Source organism: Meriones unguiculatus, chromosome 3, assembly GCF_030254825.1.
Source record: "Meriones unguiculatus strain TT.TT164.6M chromosome 3, Bangor_MerUng_6.1, whole genome shotgun sequence".
NCBI classification, from domain to species: domain Eukaryota; kingdom Metazoa; phylum Chordata; class Mammalia; order Rodentia; family Muridae; genus Meriones; species Meriones unguiculatus.
In genome coordinates, this window is record NC_083351.1 from 174,892,016 (window position 1) to 174,902,946 (window position 10,931).

Consider the following 10,931-nt stretch of genomic DNA (forward strand, 5'->3'; position numbering starts at 1 on the left):
CCACCACTGTATAAGATTATTTACACAAAACACACACACATGCACACATACACATGAGTTAAAATGGAGTTACCATGTAACAGGGCAACGATACCCCTTCTAGGCACCACAGACTAAACAAAAAGCTCAGTGCCGGAAATGAATCACTTCTTTTGGAGTTGTTGAACAATGAGGTCCTGTTGATAAAATACTTTCATGAGGTCCAGGGTGCAGAATCCTAACACCCATGTAAAAAGTCAGCCAAACACTCCTGAAGTCTGGGAATGCAGAAATAGGAGGATCCCTGGGGCTAGTTAGCTAGTAAATTTAGCCAAATTGGGGGGGGTGAGGGTAGATGGACCCAGAGGGGACAGGAGCCCCACAAGGAGACCAACAAAGCTAAATAATCTGAGCCCAGGGGGTCCTGCAGAGACCATGCATGGATAATACCTAGACTCCCTGCTCAGATGTAGCCAATTGGCAGTTCAGTGTCCATGTGGGTTACCGAGTAAGGGGAGCAGGGGCTGCCTCGGTCATGAACTTGGTTGTCTGCTCCTTGATCACTTGCCCCTGGCAATGCACCCTTGCCAGGTCACAGAGGAAGAGGATACAGGCAGATCTGATGAGACTTGATAAGCTAGGGTCAGATGGCAGAGGAGGAGGACTCCCTTTTTCAGTGAACTAGGGGAAAAGGATAAGGGGGATGAGGGAGAGAGGCTGGGACCAGGAGGAGTTGAGGGCAGGGGCTATAATATAAAATGGGAATATAAAATGAATTAATTGTTTAAAAAAAATATGTAGAACACTCAGCTACTCCTCCAGTAGCACGTCTGCCTACATGCTGCCATGCTTCCTACCATGATGATTAAATAATGGAATAAACCTCTGAAACTGTAAGCCAGCCCCAATTCAACAAGTTGCCTTGGTCATGGCGTCTCTTCACAACAATAAAAACATAACTGAGACATGAGTGCACTCACATACAGGGCCACATACCTGAGCACATGCAAACAGTAATAACAAAACCAAGGTTAAAACCAGCGGCAAGAGATGCTGTAGAAAGGATTTGGAGAGAATGCTATGCTCATGAAAGTGGTGTCTTTGAGAGGTGCTTGCTGCAGGCACCGGGAACTGCAACGGTGGGTAACAGCCACGGATTGCACAAAAAGCGGTGAGGGTAGTGGTAGTGGGCTGCCGTGCTCCTCAACAAAGGGAGGAAGCCTGAGACTCCCTCCAGGAAATGCTTACATACAAGCATCCCGTGCATGGATCCCAATTTCACTAAACTCATTAAGTATTTATGGAGTACTCAATAGATGCCAGGTCCTGTGCCCTGTGCTGGCTGCCAGGAATGCAATGGAGCAAACAGTACAATGCAAAGAACTTATGCTATGGAGGAAAGATACTTCCAGCTCTGACCTCCGCTGTCAGGGGCATGACACACACTGAGCATGTCAGCCAGCCATGCTGGTACTGCCGACAGCACCAGAATTTATAGTCTCAGTTCCTCTACATTTTCAAACGGCAAAACTGCTAAGCTTTGTCCTCTCTCTTTCTCTCTCCCTCTCTCCCTCCCTCACTTTAAATCTCTCAGCTGGCACCTCAGGCAGCCGCTTTCTCTCTGTGTCAGAGTGATCAATATATGAACATTTTTCAAAAGCGAAAAAGCATTTTGGGTTGCAATTTTCTTTTTCGGCCGGCATGCATGTGCGCAGTCATTTGGATTTACATGATGGTGTCAGCCAGCTACAGGCAGCATGCCCCTCTGAAAATGCAGCTGATTCAAAGGTAACGGATGTGCAGCTATTTCTCATTCAGGCGCAGCTGCCTAATAATAGCATGGACAAATTATTAATAAGGCACTGCCATGGCTAGTTAGGGAATGTGCAATCCAATCATACGTGTTTTTACACTCACTCCGGGCAAACCACTCCCTGGCTTGCCACATCCGATTCTGAGTCCTGGCTTCAGTGCCACTGAACCACAGCCTTTGTGGAGCAGCTCATTAGCATGCAGAGGAAGAAACAACTGCTTGGAAGTGGAAAGCAGAAGCCAGACATTTGGCAACATCACACAGAGTTCACTGCTGAAGTCAACTGGCAAAGCCACTCTGGGCTGACAGGAACTGGCCTCTGTTGTCATGGAAACACCGATGGACTGTGTTAGTAAATAGTTTGGGTTCTTTCACCTGCCAAGACATAAATTGTGCATTTACTGCAGATTTTTAAGTCTATCTGTAAATGGCCTATTTGCCAGTAAATATTTGAAAACTCTGTTTCGGAAAGACCTTTCAAGCATTTGGAAATACACTGGAATCCTTAGGTATTCAAACACAATTCCATTTAATCGTATGCAGAATATTGTAAGGGGAGAGGGCAGTCTATCTCCTCATTCTAATGGTTTCTTTTGTTGTCAAAAACTCGTTTACAAGTTCACAAATAAATGAAAGTTGAATGGGAAGGATGTGGGAGAAATGGTAATCATTGCAAGAGACAGTTCTAAATACACAGTGATGATTCAAGCCTTTTTTTTTTTCTTTCAAGCTGTATTCATTCTGAGTGTCTCCCATGCCCACTCATTGACAAATGAGCCAAGTAAGGCTGCCTCCTGCACACTTCTGCCTCAAACATCCCATTGTGGGAATTCTTCTGTCTTGATAATTACATTAATTATTAGCTCTAATTTACAAATGCATCAAGCTTGACAAAAGAAAAATGTCTCTACTAAGGCAATGCTGGGAAGAAGCCACACTACAAGCCTCTGGGCCTCAGTCCTCTTGGTCTGTTTCTTCTGGATCATTCCAACCCCTTTAACCCTCTCCCTTCAACTCTCTTCAATAGTGTGCTCAGTTATATTTTTCACAGCAAGTGAAATGTTTGTATTTTGCTTCTGCCTACCAGTTTCTCCTCATCCAACATGCAATCAGCATGTTCTCCTTCCTCGATGACTTGTAACAGAACAATGCAAATATCTGTATCCACGCGTTGTGCTCCTGGAAAGGGGAGACGTGACACAAAGGAAAATAAAATGTTTTCCCTTGTGGTGAAACTATTCTACCGGGAAAGTGGAAAAAGAAGTATGCAAAACTTGGTAAATGCCCTAGAAAGGTAAGTTAAAAGTGCAACAGCAGCATTGTGAGACACAAGGCTAGTTTTGTCCCGGGAAATGGAGAATGTCACACTAGGATGGTGGCACTGTCACTATATTCTGAGGAAACTCTACGAATGCACAGAAATGCAGGCGTGAAAATATCAATTTCAAAAAAGTTGAGCCCATTTCTTTTGTTACATATAAAATCTATCAAACATTTTATTCAACTTCCACAAATTCATATGCTCTAGAGTCATTCACATAACAATGAGCAGAAGCCATTGGCATCCCCGTCCGTTCCCAAAAGCTCATCTACCAACACAGCTGTGAGAGGCCAGCCAACACAGCCGGTTGGCTCTGCAGCTACCACTACAGCCCACCATCCTCAAGAGCCCTTTCCCTGCTAGAAAACAAAAGAAACATTTCAGGTTACAGAGAATGTACACAAAACATGAATACAGTAAATGGTGAAAACCCATGATACACCTAAAACCCATGCGTTGAGCCCAGAGAGGTCAACGACACCGTGAGAAGCAGTTCAGGTCATCATGAAATGGGGATTAGAGGTCAAACAGAAAGATTTCGTGTGTGATGCAAAAGCAGGTTTTGTCCACGGACAGTGGGAAGACGTTGCAAGAATTGTAAACCTTAAAGCATGAAAGCCAAAAATGCTGATCTCAGAAGAAGACAGTAGAATAGTGACTGGTCCTTGGAGCTTACAGAGTGAGACTGAGGCTAGAGAAGAAAGTCTGAGTCCTCTAGAGCAGGGCTTCTTTTTAAATTTCTTTTTGTTTTTCATTTTTATTAACTACAGTTTATTCACTTTGTATCCCAGCTGTAGCCCCTTCCCCATCCCCTCCCAGTCCTACTCTCTCTCCCTCTTGTTCTCCTATGCCCCTCCCCCAGTCCACTGATAGGGAAGGTCCTCCTCCCCTTCCAGCTGACCCTAGCCTATCAGGTCTCATCAGAACTGGCTGCATTATCTTCCTCTGTGGCCTGGTAAGGCTGCCCCCCACCTCAGGGGTAGGTGATCAAAGAGCCAGCCACTGAGTTCATGTCAGAGACAGTCCCTGCTCCCCTTACTAGGGACCCCACTTAGAGACTGAGCTGCCATGGGCTACATCTGTGCAGGGGTTCTAGGTTAGGGGTTCTAGATAACCATACATGGTCCTTGGAGTCCATGAAAAGACCCCTGGGTCCAGAGTTTTGGTTCTGTTGCTCTCCTTGTGGAGCTCCTGCCCTCCTCCAGGTCTTTCTGTTTCCCCCTTCCTTCATAAGATTCCCTGCACTCTGCCCAAAGTTTGGCTATAAATCTCCGCATCTACTTTGATACCCTGCTGGATAGTCTTTCAGAGGCCTCTGTGGTAGGCTCCTGTCATGTTGCCTGTTTTCTCCATCTTCTGATATCTATCCCATTTGCCCTTCTGTATAAGGATTGAGCATCTTACCCAGGGTTCTCCTTCTTTAGAGCAAGACTTCTTAAATGTTTTCCTTTCAGAGCCTTTTATCTCCGGAGTAATCTCTATGCTATATCAGACATGTATAAAATAAGCACACAAACCCATATTTACAACAATAAATTATAAATAAATTTATCTTAAAATAGTCCTCTGGCACACAAGTAATTTTAACATTTATTGAAGACATAGCAAATCTCATGCCAATGAGATGGATCTGCTTGTTTATTTTTACATAATAAAAAAACAAGTCTGATCTGATCCTACAGGTCATAAGGGCATATTCAACATCTTTCAATAGATCAGTATTTTGATCTCATAATCATCAACGCTGAGAATGATGCATTATGTAAATACAAAGTATAGAATGGCAGAAGGATATTAGAAACCATTTCAGAATTTGTTAGAATTTGGCTCTACAAGCCAGAATTCATTTAATGCTTTTGGTGTGTAAATATGTGTATGCACACGTGTGGCTCGTACACACATGTGCGCATGTATATGTAGAAGTCAGAGAACAACTTTGGATGTCAGTCCAAACGTGCCTTCCACCTTTGGTTTGAGACAGGGTCTCTCATTGTCTGGGACCTTCTCCAAGTAGGCTGTGATGGCTGGCCAGTAAGCTTCCTGGAATGGCCCTACTCTCCATCACCCTGGAGCAAGCATGTACCAGTGCACCCACACATTTCTGAGGGGTCCTAGGGACCGATTTCAAGTCCTCATACTTGTAAGACATGTACTTTGCTGAATGAGCCACTTCCCCATCCCCACTGATAAATTTTTATAAAGTTTAAGTCATCAATTCAAACAGTAACTTTTGAAAAATCAGATATCCTAACAATGCAATCCCAGGATATGCTAATTTGACACTTAGATACTGAGGAACATTAAATGTGTCTGTTTTCTGTAAGTAGACCATCACATTCTGCAGGAGCAGAAAACTCTCCACAGACCGTAAACCTCATTGGAACTGCGTGGTGGCCACGGCGGAGGCAGTGTGCATAGTGCGGGGTCCCGGTGCTGTGTCCAACAGTGAACTCACACTGCCTGAAACAACACGGTCTCGCCGCCTTAGACTCTCAGTCAATCTCCGGTCCATGCATGCTCAGAACCCTGACACTGTTGCTGTATTCGTACAACTTCACGTTGAGTTTCTGTGAGCCCTGCCACGTGGGGACGGAACCACAGTTTAAGCAGCTTCGGACTTCAGCACAAGGCGGTGAACTTACAAGACTCATTACAAGGACTCATTAGAGATTTTATCAAGAACCAGAAAAGGCTTCCAACACTCTCAGCATAGAGACATAATAAATGTTCAAGGAAATGTAGAGGCTAATTTCCTGACAAGCCAGACACACTGTGAATCTGTGCCAAGATTCACACAGCAGCCTTAAGAACAATGATCACGCGTCAATTCAAAGCATAAGGATATGCTGTGGGCACTCCTAGTGCTTAGTTTGTTCATGTCTTTATTTTCTATTACTTGGGGTATTTGAAATATAATATGCAATTTCTCCTTGTTGGATTTCTACATTTCAGATACCTATGTGTGTTTGATACGTGTATCTTGCTTGATCATGGGGCTTTGTTCTCTCTCTCCCCCACAGTTCCCCCTTCCAGGGTTTACCGTGATGCTGTACTTGACTCTGACATTCAGCTCACGGAAACATCATTACCCTAGTGTTCACTCAAGCACATATTCAGGAGCCTACATGCTATTAGGTACTTGTGATTTCTAGTGTTATTGTACATAAACATGTGTGTATAAAATTAACATGTATTTTAAAAATCCTTAAAAATCTCTTTTATGCAAAGTAATCCATCATTAAGATACTTATTTGTGATAAATATTTGTCTACATAATATACTACTTATCCTTTATCCCTGTTTGCTTCATGTCCAGAAAAGACTTCCATCTGTAAATTCTAACCCAGAAAAAAAGTGGTGTGGCTCAGGGAACTTCAACCAATTATCACTCGATTGTTTTAGAAGAGTCCCCTGGGAAAGCTTGTCTCCACTATGTCCGAGCACTTAGATCATTTTCAGTAACTAAACAAGAGTCATGTCCTGGAATTCAAATGATCAAAGAAAAAAAAAGGTAATTCTGAAATACGATGGCAAAGCAAAATAGATTTCAGTTTAATATTTGTTTCCAATTCGATAAAAATAATCACTTTTTTAAAAGAAAATCAGGAGGCGATTTTCGTATATATGATTTTAAACATCAAGAAGATGGAATCAACTGCTGTGCCTAAACTACCCCTATGTAAAGTAGTGTGACTTTCACACATAGAACCAGATGATCTGCTTTACGACACCAGAGGCTTAATTTGGCACCAAAAGCATTTCTGAGTGGCTATGGTATCTATCGGGATTGCCACATTTAAAATTTGACTAAGTTTTTTTTCAAAGAAAATTTATGAGTTTAGATAACCATAATAAATACATAAAATGCTAAAAAAATATTTTTATTTTAAAAATAAAACATATTTTCACTTCAAAGAGGTTTTTTTTATTTTATTTTTCATACTAGGAACTGAACATAGGACTTTGTGAATCTACATAAGCTCTCTGCTACTGAGCGAGGGTCCCAGTCCTAAAGGATATATTTGAAAAGGTAGTGAGATGGTGGTACTGTTTCATCTTTGCAAGTCTCTTTACTATCTAGTTTAACAGAAAACAGCTAGATCCTCACATTTGCTTTTGTCTTTAGTCCTTTGTGATGTCAGAGGCCACAGCATCTCTACAAGGCTTCATTGCCAAGAAAGAACAGAAATGTTAGAAAGATATCATTGGCCATGCAGATTTCTTGTAATGAGGTCAAGAACTTTCAGTGATCCCAAACTGCACACCCCGAGAAGTGTGCTGCTGTGTTCATTGCAAACAGTCCTCTCCCTCTCGTGTATCCACCAACACAGCCTTAGAACCATGAATAGGAGACGGCGTGGCCAATGACATCATGCAAAATAAAAGAGAAGCTATTATGGAGCAGAATTTTGCCCTTTAACATTCAAAAATTTAAAAAGTTCTCAGACGGAGATGCACAGAGAAATTATTAAAGGTTTGCTGTTTACTCTTAAAAATATTTTAATGCCTAGGCGGAGCTTAGACACTTTACACATTCTGAGACGCGCATTACCCACTGAATGACTATTCCCATGATAAACCTCGGTTGCTCTGTAGTAGGCTTAACTCTGCCTGTGTCCACATGTGTATTCAAACACATGCTTCCTGACCTTCCAAATGTGTGCCACCATGCAAGTGATGCGCTGTATATGACAAGAAGGGCCCAAGAAGAACTGAACCACAGTGAATACAATAGAGAGAGAGCAAGAAACCACATCTCCAGGGGACATGCAAAGGCACAGCAGCTTTCTGGGTCACATTTGCAGACGGAGACTCTTCACTTCCCTAATGAGCACATGATGCGTCCTTGCAGGGCTTGCCTTGGGGGGAAGGGAGCCCATGAGCTCATGCTGCGCTCTGGGATTTGCTCTTAATATGCTAAAGGAAGTTTCATCATACACATGCCCAAGAGGAATCTGGGGTGAAAACTCCTCCTCATTCTCTAGCCCTACCACTTTGTAAGACAATCTGGACTCTTGTGTATGAGTATTAAAAAAAAGTGGGGTGGGGAATGAAAAGAGTGTCATAATGTAACAAGGAATTTTTCAGAGGCCTCAAAGGCGATGCAGCTTCATAGAAAAGAAGACCTCGCTAGGCTGGGATATAGAGAATTGGTGCGTGGCATCCACAGGCAAAGAGGACTTCAAAAGGTGAGGATAGGAACCAAGATTATCCCAAAGTGATGAAGTGTGGTGTTCCCTCAGGAAATGGGGGCTGTCTAGCGTGGCTGAGGCATGGGCTTGTCTCACACATGGAAGTGCAGCTCGGAGACAGCCGTGGTGCCTTCCTGTAAAGGCCAGGTTTGGCAGTGTGCTGTCGCTTCTGCAGCAAGGAGGAGTCATTAGCGATCTGAAGTTGGAGATTCCTGCACCAAACTACTCAGATATGAGACAGAAGAAAGAAGCCTGTGAGTAACTTCTTCTCCAGCTTAGGCGTGACACGGAGCGATCCCTGCACGGAGACCTCGCTGTAGAATTAAACGTTGTGTTCCGGGCAGGAACCGTGCCGCGTGCTACCAGGTAAGTGCACCATTTAAGAGCTAAAAATGTCAAAAATGTCTCAGGTCCTGACACCAGTCCATTAGGGAAATGCTGATTGCATTAATATTAATGGGGAAGAAAGTGATTGATTTGGTGTAAAGATAATGGCTGCTTGGCATGTTAAATTTCAGGTTTGAGGTTTATTACCCACTTGAAAATATGGAATAGTGTCTGATGTTCATATTACCTGTGATCTTTAAATATCTCCTTAGTGACTTAAGCTCCAGCGTGGGGAGAAGATAAGAAAGTCTTCCATGTAGCACCACAAATACCTACATTTATTGTTGTGTTTTTCTCTCCAAAATAAAACGTCTGACACAGTACTTATGCCTAATTTTAAGTTAGTACAGTCTTCCACAAAAATCTACTTTTCCTTTCTGAAAAGAGAAGTAAAATATGCTGTAGGAGAATATGATGACATAATAGCTTTATGCCTCTCCTCTTCCTTGAGTTCCTGTAGGCCAGCCCCGTTTACAGGAGAGGACGTCTCTCATATGACTTAGTTAAATTATAAATAGCCTATTTAGGTGCATGCATCCAAGAATAATACCCACCAGCTACTTACTCACGAATTGCCAAGCTTTTAGCCTGGTTTAGAATAGAACAGGGGAATAATACATCTGTTCTGCTGAGAAAGAAGAAAGGATTTTTTTTTTTTCAAAGCTATCTGGGATTGAAAAGAAAGCATACCATTAAAATTGAAAATCTGCTTTTACTGCTATTTTTGCAATATGAACTGGGATTCAGTTGAAGGAATAATTAAAGCTATGCCTTCTGATATTTAAGTTTCATTTAGTGAACTTTGAATTTGATTTCATAATGCCGAAACAATCAGCACTGCTCAGAACCTGACATGGCACCTGGCGAGTCGCTATTTGGGCACACTGCTCATCACCATCATTATCGGCATAGTGAAATCTGAACTTGAGATCATAAATTTTTCTTCCATTCTTAAAATTGCAAAAGCATTCATATTTTATAATCCTCGCATCGAAATGGAAAAAAAATTTAAAATCTCTTTAATTCAAAGTTTTATGCCAAGAATATTCCTTGGTTAGTATTAATAGTGTGCTAGTTAAGGCTTCTATCGCTGTGACAAAATAACATGACCAAGAGCAACTTGGGGAGGAAAGAGTTCATTTCCTCTCATAACTCTCCAGGCATATTCTGTAAGTGAGAGAAGTCAGGGCAGGAATAGAAGGCAGAAACCTGAAACAGAAGCCGCGGGGAAGTGCTGCTTCCTGGCTTACCCCCTCCTAAATCGCTCAGTCTGTTTTCTTATACCACTCAGGACCAAGCGTCTAGAGGTGGCACTGCTCCACAGTGGGCCGGGCCCTTCCACATCGATCGAGAAAATGCCACACGGTACACTTGGCCATTGCTGGTGGGAGTCCAAACTTTCCTAACCACTGTGGAAAACAGTGTGGAGGATCCTCAGAAACCTGGAAATCGAACCACCACATACATCCAGTGGGCATAGATCCAGCGCAATCTATGTCTTACTTGCTCATTCATCCGTGTCCACTGCTGCTCTGTTCATAAGAGCCAGAAATTAGAAACCACACAGACGTCCGTTACCTGATAAATGGATAATGAATGTATGGTACTTTTAAACAATGGAATATTATTCAAGTATTAAGAAAAATGAAATCTGCAGGTAAATAGATGGATTTAGAAAAAAACCCTGAGAAAGGCAACCCAAAAGACAAAAGACCCAAAAGATACCAAAAAACGAATATCACATGCTTTCTTTTATATGTGGATGTTAGCTTTAAATCTTTGGACATGTGTGTTTTAATCAGAATAACCACAGGGTTAGGTAGCTGTTAAGCGATCAAGGGGGAGAAGGGGAACTTTAAGGAGGACAAAAATCAAAAATAGGATACAATGCCACAAAAAGATAAATAAGTGTCTAGGATAAAGGATTAAACCAGGAGTGAGATGTGAGGGCAGAGTTAAGGAGAGACAACTGGCATTAAAGGTCTTATGAAAAGCCATATTGGATCCTACTACTGTAGACACTTCCTAAAACATATACATATATGAAAGTAATGGAGTCAACACATAACAGGGGAGACAATGCCCTAACTGGTCACCTTTTGCTGGGAATGGGTTTTATCTTGTTAAGTTATTGGCCACAAGGGTTCTATAGAACCTCCAAACATAACAGGCTATTACCAGTAGTACTGTTTACCCTCCGCAACCTAATGATACAGCACTGTTTTTGAAGACACCATCT

The 10,931-nt window shown here is 42.3% G+C and overlaps 1 protein-coding gene across 6 annotated transcripts in view; it reads right to left on the reverse strand.

Annotated features, from left to right (window-relative positions):
* Mapk10 (mitogen-activated protein kinase 10) overlaps positions 1-10,931 on the reverse strand; it is a 270,735-nt gene that overhangs the window by 212,104 nt on the left and 47,700 nt on the right. The gene's annotated exons all lie outside the window — the stretch shown is intronic.